Genomic DNA, 18,206 nt, shown 5'->3' on the forward strand with positions numbered 1-18,206 from the left:
ATGCGGGCGGCGGCGCGTTCTCAACCTCCCTTGGTGGCTAGGAGCCAGTGCGCATGCGCGGCGGCGCTAGCCCGCCCTCCCTCGGGGGCTGGGAGCCAGCGCGCATGCGCGGTGGCATCCTCTAGTGCCATACAGAAGCAGGTGAGCGAGCTGGCCTGCGAGTGCTACCCGAGGAGGAGGGACCTAGTGCAGCTGCTGCAGCGCGTGCGGCTGGCCGAAAGGCAGAGTGCTACCACGACATGGTCTCCGCATGTCTCTGCCACGAAGGCGGTTGAAGAGCTTAATGCCCCTCTGTTTAATGAATATCTCAATCTCCTCTCTCTGGCCTACAAGAATGTGGTTTGGGTGCCAGGCAGTCTTCCTGGAGGGTGATCAGCAGCACTGAGCAGAAAACTTGAGCTGATGGAAATGAAAAGAAATTGGAGAAGAATAAAGCTTATCGGGAGAAGATTGAGAAGGAGCTGGAGACAGTTTGCAATGATGTTTGACTGCTTGACAAGTTCCTCATCGAGAACTGCAGTGATTTCCAGTATGAGAACAAGATGTTTTACCTGAAAGTGAAAAGCAAGTACTACTGCTACTTGGCAGAGGTAGCCTCTGGGGAGAAGAAAAATAAAGTGGTGAACTTTCTGAGGCAGCTTACAAGGAAACCTTTGAAATCAGCAGAGAGCACATGCAGCCAATACTTCCCATTCAGCTGAATCCAGCTCTCAACTTCTCTGTTTTCTACAATTAGATCCAGAATGTACCTGAGCAGGCCTGCTGCTTAGCCAAACAAGCCTTCGATGATGTCATAGATGAGCTGGAAACACTAAACGAGGATTCCAACAAGGACACCACGCTCATCATGCAGTTGTGACAAGACAACCTCACCTTCTGAAGCAGCCACTGGTAGGAAGAAGATGCAGAAGAAGGCGACTGAAGATCCTTGGGTTCCCTGACCCCTCCTTCATCCACTACCCTCATCATCACTGATACTTCCTTGCCACGATCACTAAATATCTAGTGCTGTACCCATCTGTATCTGCAGCACAGCTACTAGGATCTGCTCCCCTGACTCTTGGGAAGCAGTTTCAGATAAATCTTCATGGGTGTTTTGGTTTACTGCTGCTGGAGTGCACTATATCAGAAATAGAACAGCTTTTAAAAAGGGAATTTATTAAGTTGCAAGTTTACAGTTCTAAACCTATAAAAATGTCCAAACTAAGACATCCAGTGAAAGATACCTTGACTCAAGAAAGGAAAAGCGGTTTAGAACACCTCTGTCAGCTGAGAAGGCACATGGCTGGCATTTGCTGGGGTCTTTGGCTTCTTGTTTCAAGTAGCTTCCCTGGGGGTGATTTCTTTCCTCACCGCCAAGCGTCTCTGCCTGTGTCAGCTCTGAAGCTTTTTCCAAAGTGATTCCATCTTGAAGGACTCCAGTAAGCAACCCCGCATTGAATGGGTGGAGACACATCTAATCAAAAGATCCTACCCACAATTGGGTGGGTCATATCTCCATGGAAATAATGAAAAAGATCCCACCCAACAACACTGAATGAGGATTAAAGAGCATGGGTTTTGGGGGGTACACAACAGTTTTAAACAGCAGAATGAGTACTGTTGGATCAATAGTTGCTTTGAGCCCACAGGAACTCCATTTTTGAATTGTGCTGACAAGTACATTCTAAATGAGGCATTTTACCATGCCTACTATCTATGGAAATCTAGGCAAAAGTAATGGGGAAGTATAGAATGGAGCACCAGCCAATACAGGCTTACAGTTAATATTTAAATGATCCATTTAAAAACAAGCTGATAGGGCAGGCCACGGTGGCTCATCAGGCAAGAATGCTTGCCTGCCATGCCAGAGGACCGTTTGATTCCCAGTGCCTGCTCATGTAATTAAAGTAAATAAATAAAACAAGCTGATAGTATTTTGTTAAGCAGTATACCTTGTGCATGAAAAAATGACTCCACCTTCCCACCTCTTTCTTCAGCTAATGGAAAACTTGTAAGGAAAGCTGATACAAAGAGACAACTTGCTCCTTTCCATTAGCTTTATAATAAACTGTTTAATGTGAGGTTTCAGTAGAGGTTTCAGTAGCATCTTGTTTTGCCTCTTTAAATTATGACATACACAAACATTCTTTTCATTGCAATGAATCTAAACTTTTGATACTTGTAACTTTTGGAGGGGGTGTGATTGTTTAAGAATCATGGATTTATTTTTGATAATTCTTTGGCTATTTTCCTCATGTATCCTGACAGCACTATGTGTGTCCACTCATGTCAATCAAGATTGGTGATTATAAAATATCAGACCTCTAAACCAAATGTTTTGGAATCCAGTGGGTAAATAAATGTTGCCTAGGGGGAAAAAAGGACACAGCAATTCTGTTTCACCATTATGGTAGTGTAAGACACTCCAGAGTGTCATTCCTTTATAGAACCTTTGAACAACTTGATAAACTGGCAGAGCCACATTCCTCAACATTCTAGAAAATAGTTAAAGGGTTGCTATAACTGGGCCAGTGCCAAATCAAGGAAATACACTTTTAAAAACAGTAGGAGAGGGCAGTGGCTCAGTGGTAGAGTTCTTGCCTGTCATGCCGGAAACCTGGATTTGATTCCCGATGCCTGCCCATGCAAAAAAAAAAAAAAATAGTAGGAGAGGCCAGTGCTGTCTGGTCCCCACCCCTGCCGTGCTCTCCGTTTGTGACCTGCTTGCCCCACAGGCAGACCAGCAGCAGTTCCAGCTCTGACCCCTGAAGGGACTCAGTGTGGCAGACAAGGAGCATAGGCCCCATTCCTCAGTAGCACCCATGTCCTGGCCAGCAAGACCACCAGGAAGGTCTTCCAGGATCCTGCCAACCAGGAGAAAACTAAAGTACCTGTCTCCGGCATGGAGGATGAACCAATACTGAGAGAAAATAGTGGCCACTCTGTCATCTTTCCTAACAAATACCATGATATTTGCAGATGTATAAGAAACATGAGGCTTCGTTTTGGACAGCTAAGGAGGGGGATCTTTCCAAAGACCTTCAGCAGTGGGAAGCCCTGAAGCCTGAGGAGAGATCTTTTTTTTATCACATGTTCTGGCTTACTTTGCAGCAAGCGAAAGCATAGTAGATGAAAACTTGGCGGAGTGATTAAGCCAAGAAGTTCAAATTACAGAATCCTGCTGTTTCTATGGTTTCCAAATTGCCGTGGAAAAACATACATTCTGAAATGTACAGTCTCCTGATTGATACTTACATTAAAGATTACAAAGAAAGGGAATTTCTCTTCAATGCAACTGAAATGATACCTGTGTAAAGAAGAAGGCAGACTGGGCCTTGCATTGGATTGGTGGCAAAGAAGCTGTATATATCGAGAACGTGTTGTAGACTTTGCAGCAGTAGAAGGAATCCTATTTTCTGACTCTTTTGCATCAACCTTCTGGCTCAAGAAACAAGGATTGATGCCTGGCCTCACATTTTCCATGGCAACTTCACTTATCTAAAGTTCAAACCCCTGCTTCACAAAACTTCAGAACAAATAGTAAAAGAAATAATTATAAAAACTGTTATGACAGAACAGGAGTTCCTTACTGAGACCTTTCCTGTGAAACTGATTAAAATGAATTGCACTTTAATGAAGTAATGCACTGAATTCATGGCAGACAGACTTATGCTGGAAATGAGTTTCAGCAATGTTTTGAGAGTAGAGAATCCATTTGACTTTATGGATAATATTTCACTGAAGGAGAAGACCTACTTACTTGAGGGGGTGAGTCTCAGAGGATGAGTGATGTCAAGTTCAACAAAAAATTATTTTACCTTGAATACTGACTTCTCAATGAACTGAAGATTTATTCTTATTTTGATGACTTTTCTTTCTCAGCCCCCCCCCAAAAAAATCAGATATTTGAAACTTATCGACCAGCTACAACACAAATTTACCCTAATAAGAATATTTGATGGCATCTTTGAAACAGTGTAACTACTTCAAAACTAGTCCTATTAATAATACTAGTGAAGTCAGCATTTGGATTTTGCAAGCATGTTGGATGTAGATGACTTGGCTGTAGCTGTAGTACAGCAATCTTGGCTTTCAAGTGAGAAGTTCCTCAAAGTCAGTTACTACCACAAGGCAGGTGTAAGATGTCATCCTCACTACTTTAAAGCAAATTTTAAAGTTTGCTTATTAGTTTGTACATAAAACTGGCACTATGTATGCAAATGAGCATTGTACTGTCAAGCTAAAAGCCTAATGTAGTTTAACTTTCTAAGTTTCTACACCAAATGCAAAGTATTCAATCTACCACTTAATGGGAGCCAATTCAGAATTTACAAGGTGAATAAAGGTAAACCTGTGAAGACTAATCATGTTATTTCTAAGCTTTATTTTCTTTAATGAATTGAAGTACTTTTTCATCAATTTTAAAGTCAATCCTGTGAATACCTAGGTATTAGCCAGTCAGTGTCACATAGAAGACAAGTTGTATATTTCATCCTGTAGCACAGCTGTGCATGTTGAGATAGAGTATCCTGGGATAAGAGAAAAGAAGGTTTTAGTTCTTTAAAGGGTAATTTTTGGGTAAAAACTTGTCACAAGTCATCAGGAACAGAGGCATTGTCTTGGCTGATGGCTGGTGAGCTCGGTTTAAATACATGTGAGGGGCAATAACTTAATTTCTCAATTTGTATTTCCCTCACCTTCTAGTTTATATGAAATGATCTTCAAAGAGTCTTAGATGGGATCTAAGTAAATTGATTTTTCAAATCATGCTTGTATAAAATGACCCATACAAAATCTTGCTCTTCAGTGATAAAGCCAGGACTAAAGTTGGTCCTCCTAAAAGTTGAGTGTGCTTTTTTTTTAATTAGAAACTTTCTACATGTGGCCTTTTAGATTATATCTATAGTTTATTCCTGAAAATAATCACCCAGTATTGTCTTACAGTCATGATCGATTGATTAGACATTGCCCAGTGCAATCATGTCCAACATTCTTAAAACTGATGCCAACCTGATTTCCTCAACTTCAACAAAAAACTAGTGTTACCATCAGGAGATAGAAATAGGGTAAGATATTGGGTAATTGGAGCTGAAGGGATACAGATTGTGCAACAGGACTGGATATAAAAACTCAGAAGTGGACAGCACAATACTACCTAACTGTATTGGGAGACAATATTTGGAAATGATGTATCAGATAAAGGTCCAGTATCCAGAATATATAAAGAGACTGTTCAACTCAACAACAAGAAGACAGACAACCCAATTACAAAATGGGCAAAAGACATGAACAGACACTTCTCAGAAGAAGAAATACAAATAGCCAAAAGGCACATGAAAAGATGCTCAACTTCCATGGCTATTAAGGAAATGCAAATCAAAACCCCAATGAGATATCATCTCACACCCACCAGAATGGCCATTATCAATAAATCAGAAAATGACAAGTGCTGGAGAGGATGTGGAGAAAGAGGCACACTTATCCATTGTTGGTGGGAATGTAAAATGGTATAACTGCTGTGGAAGGCAATTTGGTGCTTCCTTAGGAAGCTAAGTACAGAATTGCCATATGATCTGGCAATATCATTGCTAGGTATCTATTCAGAAGACATGAGGGTAAGGACACAAACAGACATTTGCACACCAGTGTTTATAGCAGCATTATTTACAGTTGCCGAGAGATGGAAACAGCCAAAATGTCCATTAACAGACGAGTGACTAAACAAGCTGTGGTATACATATACGATGGAATATTTTGCAGCTGTAAGACAGAATAAAGTCATGCAGCATGTAACAACATGGATGAACGTTGAGGACATTATGCTGATTGAGATTAGCCAGAAACAAAAGGACAAATACTCTACAGTCTCACTAACATGAACTAACATTAATGAGTGAACTTGTAGAATTTCTGTTAAGAACAGAGGTTATCAGGAGATAGAAATAGGGTAAACATTGGGTAATGAGCTGAAGGGATACAGATTGTGCAACAGGACTGAATGTAAAAACTCAGAAATGGACAGCACAATACTACCTAACTGTAATACAATTATGTTAAAACACTGAATGAAGCTGCATGTGAGAATGATAGATGGAGGAAGGCTGGGGGCACAAATGAAATCAGAAAGAAAGACAATAAAGACTGAGATGGTATAATCTAGGAATGCCTAGAGTGTATAATGATAGTGACGAAATGTACAAATTTAAAAAGTGTTTTTGCATGAGGAAGAACAAAGGAATGTCATTACTGCAGGGTGCTGAAAATAAATGGCAATTAATATTTTAAATCTCAACTTATGTGTGAGACTAAAGCAAAAAATGTTTATTTGGTACAAAATTTATATTTTGACTAGTGCATTTCCTAATATAACTTATGTAGACAGCTTAATTGAACACCTTAAGTACATGGAACCTTGAGTAGGACATGAGATTTTGTGGGTTTGTCCAGAGTGATGCCTCGATAAATCCTAGAGTGATTTGAACAGTGAATAAAAAAGTAGTTGCAAAGTCCCCTCCGGGGAATGGTGAGAAAGGGGGAAAATTCAACTTCCACAAGTTGAATTCTTGATGTTCTCACAAGCAGTGTGGACAACCAAAGCTATAGGCTGAGCTCCCAGTCTTGGGGGTTGTTCATATGAAACTTAACCCCACAGGGGATAGGTCAAGCCTACTTAAAATTAGGCCTAAGAGTCACCCCCAAGAGAACCTCTTTTGTGCTCAGATGTGGCCTCTCTCTCCAGCCAACACAACAAGCAAACTCACCACCCTCCCCTTGTCTACGTGGGACATGACTCCCAGGGGTGTGGACCTTCCTGGCAACGTGGGACAGAAATCCTAGAATGAGCTGAGACTCAGCATCAGGGAACTGAGAAAAACCCTAGAATGTGCTGAGACTCAGCATCAAGGGATTGAGAAAACCTTCTCGACCAAAAGGGGGAAGAGTGAAATGAGACAAAATAAAGTGTAAATGGCTGAGAGATTCCAAACAGAGTCGAGAGGTTATCATCCAATACTCAAGGGTGACTTTTCTAAGTAGCATACACAATGGTTTTAATATTTAAACTAAATGGGGAAGGAAAGGTCTCCAATATCCTAGTAGTCCTAGAAAGGCCATTAATTGCTTTGATGTATGTGGCATAAGAAAATATTGTACCTTATCAATTACCGCAGTAGTTTTTGTCTTACCTGACCATATAGCACCCAAGAATTTGACAATGCAGCCAGGGCCTTGTAACTTGTCAGGATTGATTGCCCATCCCCAACTCTCAAGATGGGAGAGTTAATGCTTCTGACATTTCTTTTAGTTCTGAAAAAGAATTGTTGGTTAACATAATATCATTAATATAATGAAATAAAGTCACAAATTTGAGGGTTCTTCCAATTGGCCAAGTCTTTTGCCATGAGGCTATGGCCAATGTTCGGGCTATGTGAATAGCCTTGTGGGAGCATAGTGAAAGTCCTTTGTTGTCCTTCCCAGGTGCAGGCAAAAGCAGGTTGACTTGCTTTATCTAAGGAAATACTAAAGAAAATATTAGCTAAATCTAAAACAAAGTGAAAATGACATAAATGGGTGCTAATTTCTTGTGGTAAAGAGGAAATGCTCAGAACTGTTGTTACTTTATTTAATTAATCCCACATTACTTTATTTAATTCGTGGTAATCCATTGTCATGCACCAGGTTCTATCAGGTTTCTGTATGGGCCACGCAGGGCTATTAAAGGGGCTGGTATTAAAGGGTTGGCATTAATATTCCCACACTTTCTAGTTCCTTAATGGTTGCAGAAATCTCTTGATGTCCCTCTGGGAGCTTATATTGTTTAATGGCTACAATCCTTTGAGGCTGTGGTACTTTTACAAGGGACCATTTCACCTTCCGCTTTAAGACTGCTTTTTACTATAGGCAAAATTCTCCTATGGTAGTTTGTAATATGGAATTTAAGAGATGATCCATTCTTAATATATATTTGGGTATAGAAAAATATATATACAGTGTATTTCCAGGTGGGCAATCTCCCAATTTGTAAGATCAAATTATGCCATTTGGATCTAGGTGTCTTTCCCCCATAGCTGTCTATGGCCAGCATGGGTCCATTAAATTGGGCTACATTTCTACAAATTAAAGTACATTTGGCCCCACTATCTAATAGTGCCAACACTCTCTGTTTGTTAGTAGGAGCCCAGTAAATAGTTAATTCTACATGTGGTCTCTGATACCTGGAGTCCATGGTTATCACTCATATCCGGTATTCTTGAATGAGCTCTCCAGAGAAAGGGAGCTTTCCGGGAGGTGCACAGGGTCCTCAGGTTTTGAAATGGGTTTTTTTTTCAGTCGGTTTATCTTCCCCTTCATCTGTTTGGTGATTTATTTTAGCAAATCTTTTGTCTTTGGATAATTTGCTACACAATTTAACTAAAACAGCGTTTGATTGTTTGTCTGTCCCCACAGCAATTAGATAAGCATTCACTTACATGACACCAGATTAGGGCTGTCATGTGCTCAGGGAGTTTTTTCTGTGGCCCTCACTTCTATTTTTCAGAGCCTCTCTGATTCTCTAAGACCTGCTATCATTTGAGTGGCTCTGAAAACAAGCTTTCCCACCAGGGGACTCAAATTGGACATGAGAGATCCATAAAAATGATTAGGAGTGGTGTGCAGGATGGTGTCTTCCAACCCCACTGTAAATGTTTCATTGTCAGGGCCTGCAAGATGCACAGAATATATTGCATGTTTCATCCCAAAACCCTGCAAAACATCTTGCAGTTCTTCCATATATTCCCAATAGGAAGTAGTGTGTGTAATGTCTCCCTCATTGGACCAGGAAGTCTTGAATGCAGCTATTAGCCAAGCTAACAAAGATACCATTTCTTACCGATTTAGGGTGGCATGCAGGTACTGGCATAGAGATGGGTGTGTTGTGATACATTTTAGCTTACTCATTTCCATCTCAGTCAATATTACACCCTCAGCTCCTATGTCCCATAATCATAAGAACTAATCAGGTAATGACTCCCTGGCTTTCTGCCTATAATACTGCCTGTGGTCACTTAATTCAGCAGCAGTAATATGGAATAATATGGCAGGTCACTCCTATGCTATTTTTATTTTTTGCTATAGCACTGGGCATACTTGCTTGGGCTCTCCTGGTCTTCCACTTCCCATACTTCTTCCTTTTCCTCCTCTTCATCATGAGATGAAGAATCCCAAGCTTTTGGGTCCCATCCTAGATCAGATAGTATTCCCTGGACTCAAACTCAGAGTAATCTTTGACCATGGGCTCGAGCATATCTACAGACTAAACTTTCTAATTGGTCATCTACACTGTATAAGTGCTTGGTTAAAGTATCTTTCACATCCACTTGAGCTAACTGTATATCCCTTTCTAATCTTAATTTCCCCTCTAGATGGCAGGCTGTTGTTTTACCACCTTTTCTGACTCTGGGGCCATACATAAGGCTCCAAAAAGGGGCCCAGGTTATGGCCACTGCTACTTGGTATTCTCTCTTTTTGCTAAGATTTAGCTGCCCTGCTATCGGTTGGAAAACAATTAACAACTCCACCAGAGTTTTCAGGTTGTCCCCATATTCTTGTTGTGGTTCCCCTTCATCCAGGAGGGTAGCCACCCGTCCCCACATGGATGATACAGACCAACCTTGGATTTCCCCCACCAAGTTCTCCTTCCCCACACCCATGCCTACTGCTCATGGTAGCGTTGGTCTTCTGCCTGGCTCATCAATTTTTCAGGCACAAACCAAGTTCATGCGGTGCGTGGGCTGGTGCTGCTATGAGACTGAAAAACATGCCAGGCACAGAAGTAGACATAGATTTATTGGTATTTACGAACAGAAGAGGTTCTCTGGTGGTGGCCAGTCTGCAGGAATAGCACCTTGCAAGGAACAGGGGAAGTACAAAGAGCAAAATAAGATCTTATAACAAAGACTTTCCATATAGTTTGAGAACATCAGGCCTCTAGCATAATCACTAAAGGGGCCTAAGACCTGATGTTTTACTAAGATTAGTGTTTAAGACTAAGATAACAACAATGCTGTTTTTACATCTGTGGTTATATTCTTACTCCTCTGGGGAGATTGTTTAGCTTCTTGACCTTTGTTCTTGGCTGAAGTAGGTTTTTTTCAGGCAGTTTAGGAGGGGACCTGGGCCCTGGGACACCACATATGCTCAGAAAAGACAGAGAGGATCATGTCCTGCACAGTCTCCTCAGGTTGTTTGTGCCAGTTTGAAAGGATTATGTGCCTAGAAATGCTGTGTTTTAATCCTGATCCGCCTCATGGAGGCACCCATTTTTTAATCCCTATTCAGTACTGTAAGTTGGAAACTTGATTAGATTATCTCCACAGAGATGTGACTCACCCAATTGTTGGTATTAACCTTTGATTAGAGGGAGATGTGGTTCCACCCACTCCCAGGTGGATCTTGATTTGTTTACTGGAATCCTTTAAAAGAGGAAGCATTTTGGAGAGAATGACAGAGCTGTGAGAGACCTTTGGAGATGAAGAAGGAAAACACCCCTGGGGGAGCATCATGAAATAAGAAGGCTGCAGAGAAAGCTAGCAGACATTGCCATATTCGCCAGTACCTCTCCAGTTGAGAAGAGAAACCCTGAACTCCATTGGCCTTGCTTGAGTGAAGGTAACCTATTGCTAGTGCATTAATTTGGACATTAAAAGACTTGCTTTAATTAGGACATTTTCGCAGCCTTAAAGCTGTAAATTTGCAACTCAGTAAATTCCCCTTTTTAAAAGTCATTCCATTTCTGGTATATCATATTCTGGCAGCTAGCAAACTAGAACACTGATCTTCTTGATAGGAGGCCTAAACACTGAAGGAGAGCAACAGCCAATGAGAGCAAATTGGCAAAGACTGTGAAAGGTTCTTTATATGTTGGTTTCTTTATATTTATTAGGTCCTGGCACTCAAGGAAATCTCTGGCATATCATGAGCTGCATACAAACTTAAGTAACAGTTCAGGGACTACATCTCAGAGTTAACACTTTAAAGTATTAAAATGAACAATGTGCAGTAAAATATTTCAAGACAAAGAAAGACCATCTAGAAACTATTTGTCATGTCTGTATCTGAAATATGTCTTTGACTTTGATAGCTCACCTGAAATTTAAAACCTAATCACCACTGAAAACTTTTAGGCAGATTTGGCTGCTTATATCTATAGGGGAGGCAGAGTTTTGCAAGGTCATTGTATTCCTTTTGGAATCATCTTTTGTGAAACTGATATAAATATTGTATGATCTCACTGATATGAAAGAATTAGAATAATCCATTTCATGGATTCAGAAACTAGAATACTGTTTATACCAGGCACGAGGGTAGGTTGGGGAATAAGCTTTATTAATGCTTTATTGGTACAGAGTTTCTTTTATGGGGTGATGGAAATATTTTAGCAGTGGATGGTGGTGATTGGCAGCAAAGCATTGTGAATGCAGCTAACACCACTGAATTGTATATTTGAATATGATTAAAAGTGAACATTTTAGGTTGAATATATGTTTCTAGAATTTAAAAAAATGTAAAAAAGCCATAGGGGTGTACAACACAATCAGTGAACCCCAATGTAAACTATGGGTTATATTTAATTGTATAATTATAATAATATTGTTTCATCAATTTTAACAAAGGTACCACACTAATGTAAAGTGCTAATAATTGGGAAAACTGTGTGTGAGGGAGGTCTATGGGAACTCTGCACTTTCTGCATGATTTTTCTGTAAACATACAACTTCTCTAATTAAAATCAAAGTAAAACACGCAGCCTTGCCAAACACTGGGGAGTTCATGTTTGCTCGCAAGATCCAGAGATGTTAAGTTTGGGATGGGGAGTGGAGAAAAGGGAATAAGAGCAAAAGAACAGAGCTCTGCTGGCTGGCGCCCATGTGCCCCAGCATGAGAGGGAGTAGCCCCTGTGGGTGGCCATTAGTGCTTCTGAGAGTCAGAGTACATGATGTGGGGGACTTGGAGGGCAGACGGGATTCAGGACGTTTGTCAATTGGTACAAAAGTATTTTGATATTTTAGCACCCGGTATGATTATACCAGTGCCTAAAGGCTGAATACTAGCCCTGGGTTGGAAATTCTTTTTACTTTTTTGTTATCTTCCCCAAGCCTTGGGGTTCTGGGAATTGAATCTGAGTTAACATCCAAGGTGAGTCCAGCTGAAAAAGAAGTAGAAAGAAGAAGGCCCAAGAGTTGCTTCCAGTTCACTTTGCTTCAATCACACTGTATTATAATGTCCTATGTACATGTCTGCCTTCCCAGTAAACTGGAAATAGTATAATAAATTCATAGAAAGTGTCTCCCATTTATTGGGTAGCGAATCAATTTTGTTGAGTAACAATGAACATGTATTGTGTGCTTTGTGCACTTTACACAGATCCTCTCATCTGACCCTCACAGCACCCCTGTTGGTAGCCCCATTTTACAACTGAGGAGATGAAGGCATAAGGGATAAGACATTTGCTCACATCTTGCAGTAAACCTAGGCAGTTTGACTTTGGAGCTGCTGCCCTAACTGCTATGCTTTACTTGAGGGCTGATGGTTAGCCATGCATGTGCAACAGTTCAGAGGTAAATAAAGCATAGCCTGAGGAGACATTTGGCAGCTGGAGTATATGGTGTGTGAAGGAGACATAATCTGTGACAAGGAAAAGTCAGCCGGCATCAGATTGTGTATATCATTCTTAGAATTTTGGACTTGTTCCTAAAGGCAATGAGAAACGATTTGAAAGTTTAAACATGATAGTGTCAGGGTAAGACTTGCCTTCTGAAATGCTCATATGGTCTGCTGTAAAAAGCAGCAGGGATTGGAGGGACTAGTGTGCAGCTCAACTGTCTTTAGGGTCTTTATTTCTGGATTTTTCTCTCATTTTTCATTTCTAAAATGCCAGCCTCACTGGGCTTTATAAAAGGTGAAAAAGATGTACCACACCTGGGCCGAGACATCTTTTAGCAGAGCCTGTGGGGGCAGATGACAGGTGACTGACTGGAAAGCCTCAGCTATGATGAAACCAGTCAGTGAAGGAGAGGGTGGCAGTTTTTCACTTTCCTTCCTTAAGGTCACTCTTTCTCTCATAGCCTGTATTCCCCTCTATCACTCCCACCAAAGGTATCAAGATGCCAAAGATGAGTAAACGCCAGACTCCCGCCCCCGCCCTGACCTCTGCAAATGACAAATAGATGCGTTTTCTCTGATCCTGAAATGATTTCATATATTTCCAAGAAACAATAAATTCTATCTCAGAAACTGCCAGGAGGAGGGGAAGCAGAGGCAAACACCCTGACCTGTTAATTTCCTCTCTGGGATTTGACAGCATGTATCTCCAAAAGACCTTACTTTTAGAAAACAAGTTTCCCCAGTCTGAAATTTCAGGCACCTTTGTGGTACAGAGTATCAGCTTGAGAATAGGAGCTTACCAAGGAACTCTTTCGGACCAAATATCCACTTTTGAAATAATATGGAAACTTAGTTCTCCTCATTCTGATGCAATGTCTAGACCAAGCACAAGAAGAATTATGTCACATATTTCCATCTTCCTTTAAATACACTCTTGGAGTTTCCTTCCTACTTCCCTGGCCCTACCTTCTCAGTCTCTTTCATGCAATCCATTCTCTCTGCCCATCTGATAAATATTGGAGTACCCCAGGATCTATCCTCAGCTCAGTTCGCTTCTTACTATCCCCACTCCCTATCTGTATCTTCTCCTTAGGGGGCTGGGGGAAGGCCCAGCTGGGACACTGCCAAAGGAGCTAGTGCCAGGGTTTGTGTCCTAAAGGGAGTCAAGAACTAGAGGAGGCAAAAGATGGATCTGAGATGGAATTTTCACAATGGTGCTTCTTCACTGGGGTCCTGGAACTTTTTAAATGCAGGTCCCTAGGCCCCACCCAGAGGAAGTCTAATGCCTTCATTTGGGGTCTGTGATGGTTAGGCTCTTCTATCAACTTGGCCAGGTAATGGTGCTTAGTTGCTTGGTCAAGCAAGCACTGGCCTGTTATTGTGAGGACATTTCATGTACTTAAATCACTAGTAAGTTGATTACATCTTCTAAAGTCAACTGAGGAGATTGCCTTTAGCAATGAGACATCTCATCCAATCAGTTGAAAGCTTTAAAAGGAGAAGTAATGACCTCAGCAGTCAGAAGAGAGAATTTTCATCTCTACTTCAACCAACCAGCTTTTCTTATCAAATTCATCAGAAACCTTCACTGGAGTCAATGGCTGAGAGACTCCAAACAGAGTCGAGAGGTTATCCTGGAGGTTATTCTTACACATTAAGTAGATATCAACTTGTTAGTCAAGATGTAATGGAGAGGCTGGCAGGAACTGCCTGAAAATGTAGAGCTGTGTTCCAGTAGCCATGTTTCTTGAAGATGACTGTATAATGGGAACAAATGTTAAAATAAATTTAGTTTGAAATGCTAGTGATCAATGAAAGGGAGGGGTAAGGGGTATGGTATGTATAAAGTTTTTTTCTGTTTTTGTTTTCTTTTTCTGAATAGATGCAAATGTTCCAAGAAATGATCATGATGATGAATATGCAACTATGTGATGATATTGTGAATTACTGATTATATATGTAGAATGGAATGATCAAAATAGGAATGTTTGCATTTGTTTGGTATTTAAAAAAATAAAATAAAATAATTTAAGAAGATAATAAATAAATAAATAATAGGGGGAACAAATGTTAAAATAAACTTAGATTGAAATGATAGTGATCAATGAAAGGGAGGGATAAGGGGTATGGTATGTATGAATTTTTTCTCTGTTGTCTTTTTATTTCCTTTTCTGAATTGATGCAAATGTTCTAAGAAATGATCATGATGATGAATACAAAACTATGTGATGATATTGTGAATTACTGATTATATATGTAGAACAGAATGATCATATGTTAAGAATGTTTGTGTTTTTTTCTTGTCATATTTAAAAACAAATTTTAATTAATAAAAAAATTAAAAAAAAAAAAACCTTCACTGGAGTTCCCAGTTTGCAGCCAGCCCTATGGAATTTGGACTTGTGTATCTCCACAGTTCCATAAGATAATTTTATAAATCTCATAATATTTACAGATATCTCTTATCAGTTCTGTTTCCCTAGAGAACCCTGAATAATACAGGGCCACAACAAGGCCACATACATTTTGAAAAATCTTTCCCAGTTGATTTTTCTATTACTCCTTCTTAATTTTGAAAAAATTCAAACCTACAGAAAAGTGTAAGAATAGTATAATGAGTACCCATATACCCTCATCCAGATTCACCAATTGTTAATATTTTACCATCTCCATTTATCTACCTACGTAGTACACTACTGACTAAAATGGTTTGTGCATAAATATATATAATTATTGTTATATAAGATATTCTTATTTTGCTGAATACTTGAAAGTTAGGGCAAAAATCATGATATTTCACTCTTAAATATTCCAGTGTATATCTTCTAGGAGCAAGGACATTCTCCTCCATACAGTTTATATTCAATTTTCCTTAACTATTCCAATAATGGCCGCATAGCTAGTCCCCTCTGCCCCATTCAAAATCCATGCATTGCATTTAGTTATCATGTTTCTTTAGTCTCCTTTAATCTAGAGGAGTTCCCTAGCCTTTTTCCTGGTCTTTCATGAAATTGATATATTTTAAGAGTCCAGGCTCATAGCAAAATATCCAAGAGATTTTGATCCACAGCCAAGGCAGAGAACAGCTTAAACAACACATGAGTTTGGAGAAGGTACAATCAGTTGTTGGGAATTGAATCACACCCCCACAAAAGACATGTTCAGGCCCAAACCCCTGGTCCTGTGAGTATGAGCCTACTCGTAAACAAGACATTTGAAAATGTTATTAGTCAAGGTCTAGCCAAACTGAATAAGGGTGGCCTTAGTCCCAAGTGGCTGAATAAAAAAAATTAACCCAGAAAGAGAAGCTACAGGGTGTAGCTAGAAGCTGAAAATTAATGGAACCAGAAGGAGAAAACATAGCCATGTGCACTGCCATGTGACAGAAAAGTCAAGAGCCAGGGATCCCTGGCAGCCAGCCATAGTCTTCTGAGAGAAATGCATTATTTTCTGAGAGAGCATTACTTTGCTGATGCCTGAATTTTGGACTTCTCCTAGCCTCAAAACTGTGAAAAAATAAATTCTCATTGTTTAAGCTGACCCATTGAGTAGCATTTGTTTTAGCAGCTAAGAAACTAATACACCAGTCAATAAATTAAAGGGTAGGCCTGGGGCCTAAAATAGAACCAGCACCAAGAGCGAGGAATGGTGTGAAAACAGGAAGGAGGTCAGGACTGAGGTAAGGAAGGGAAGGGTGGTGACTGGGTGAGTTGGATAGATTAAAAATATCAAGTCATGGTGCTTTTCTTCTTATGACTATAAATATCCAAATACACACAGAAATTATTTACCACTTGATTTCTTCAGTCCTGTCACCCATCTCCTGTGCTCCAGGCCCTTATATTGAGCTTTCCACTGGACATGCACATTTATTGAGCATGTACAACATGCCAGGCACTGTTCTAAGCATATTATATGTCTAACCTCCTTTAATCTTCACCACAACAAATCTTCTGGGAGGTGAGAACAATTAATGTCCATTTGATGATTGAGGAAACTAAAGCAAAGAGAGGTGGTGTGCTAGGGTTCTCTAGAGAAACAGAGTCAACAGGAGGTATCTATAAATGTGAAATATTATAAAGGTGTCTCATACAACTTGTGGAGATGCACAAGTCCAAGTTCAAGTAGGGCAGGCTGCTAGCTGGCAACTCCGATGAAGGTTGTTAATGAACTCTCCAGGAAAGGCTGGCTTGCTGATTCAACTGATTGGATTAAATCCAGGTGATTGAATTCTCTCATTGTGGAAGACACTCTTTTAGTTCATCATAGATGTAATCAGTCGAAGAGGCAATCAACTGACTAATGATTTTATAAACCAGCCTTCTGGTGTATTAACCAGCCATGAAATGTCCTTGCATTAACAGATAGGCCAGTGCTTGCCTGGTCAGACAATTGGGCAGCATCACCTGGCCAACTTGACATATGAACTTAACCATCACAGGTAATAACTTGTTTAGGGTCATAGAACTAGTAAATTGTGGTACCAGAATTTGAACCCAGGAAGCTCTGGTTCCAGACCCCTCACTTATTTTATTTATTTATTTATTCCTCTGCCATCTCTATTCTGCTATGAGTCCATTCAGCAAAATTTTTTTTTATTTCAAATTAGAACTTACAATTCTAAAAATTCCATTCAGATCTTTGTATATTTTTATTTCCTTGCTGGTACTTTCTATTTTAAAAATTGTTTCCAGAGTTTTGATGTTTCTCATTTGAGTATTTTTATGATAGCTACTTTAGAGTTCTTTTCAGATAATTCCAACATCTGTGTCATTTCATTATTGGCATCTATTGTTGTCTTTACCAACTTTACTAGAGGAAGAAAAACGGTAAACTCACTACTGGTTCAGTGGGAGATAAAGGAATGTATTTGCTTACATCATCTTATCCAGAATAAAAAAATCAACCCTCACTTTTTTTTTCCCAGCACTTGTATTCTTCTGTTTATTTTTAAACCACTTTAGTCACATACCACACAATCCATCCTAAGTGTACATGGTTTCTGGTATAAGCATATAGTTATATATTCACCACCACAATCTATATAAGAACATCTACATTTCTTCTGCAAAGAAAGAAAGGGAGAAAAGAGTAAAAAAAAAAAAAGAAAAAAGAAACAAAAAGAAAAAAAAACAAGAATTACATAACCCTCCCTTATATCCTCCTCTTTTTCTCTTGTTGACATGTAGTTGGCATATTGCCTTTGTTACAATTAATGAAAGAACACTACAATATTATTGTTAACCATAGATCTTAGCTTGCATTAATTGTATTTTTCCATATACCAATGCACTTTTGACACCTTGCAATGATGTTCAATTGTACTCCCTCAAGTAAAAACTTTCTTATATTTGTTCATTTAATCCTCACCATTGTGCACTTTAGATAGCGCTGTTATACAGTCCCACTTTTTGTCCCCTACCTTTCCTTCTGGTGCCATAATGTCCTTAGCCTTCCTTTTCCAACCATATTCACATTCAACTTTGTTCGTTATACTTACAATATTATGCAACCATCACATAGTATCATGCCACCTATTTCAGGATCTTTGCAATCAATCTTTTTTTTTTTGGCGTAAAACA

At 39.7% G+C, this 18,206-nt stretch overlaps 2 pseudogenes; both read left to right on the forward strand.

The window, feature by feature from the left end:
* LOC143672051 (14-3-3 protein eta pseudogene) lies at positions 1-880 on the forward strand (annotated as a pseudogene).
* A 1,735-nt stretch (positions 881-2,615) lies between these two features.
* LOC143672052 (ribonucleoside-diphosphate reductase subunit M2 pseudogene) lies at positions 2,616-3,828 on the forward strand (annotated as a pseudogene).
* Positions 3,829-18,206: the final 14,378 nt, after the last annotated feature.

Source organism: Tamandua tetradactyla, chromosome X (genome assembly GCF_023851605.1).
Source record: "Tamandua tetradactyla isolate mTamTet1 chromosome X, mTamTet1.pri, whole genome shotgun sequence".
Taxonomy (NCBI): domain Eukaryota; kingdom Metazoa; phylum Chordata; class Mammalia; order Pilosa; family Myrmecophagidae; genus Tamandua; species Tamandua tetradactyla.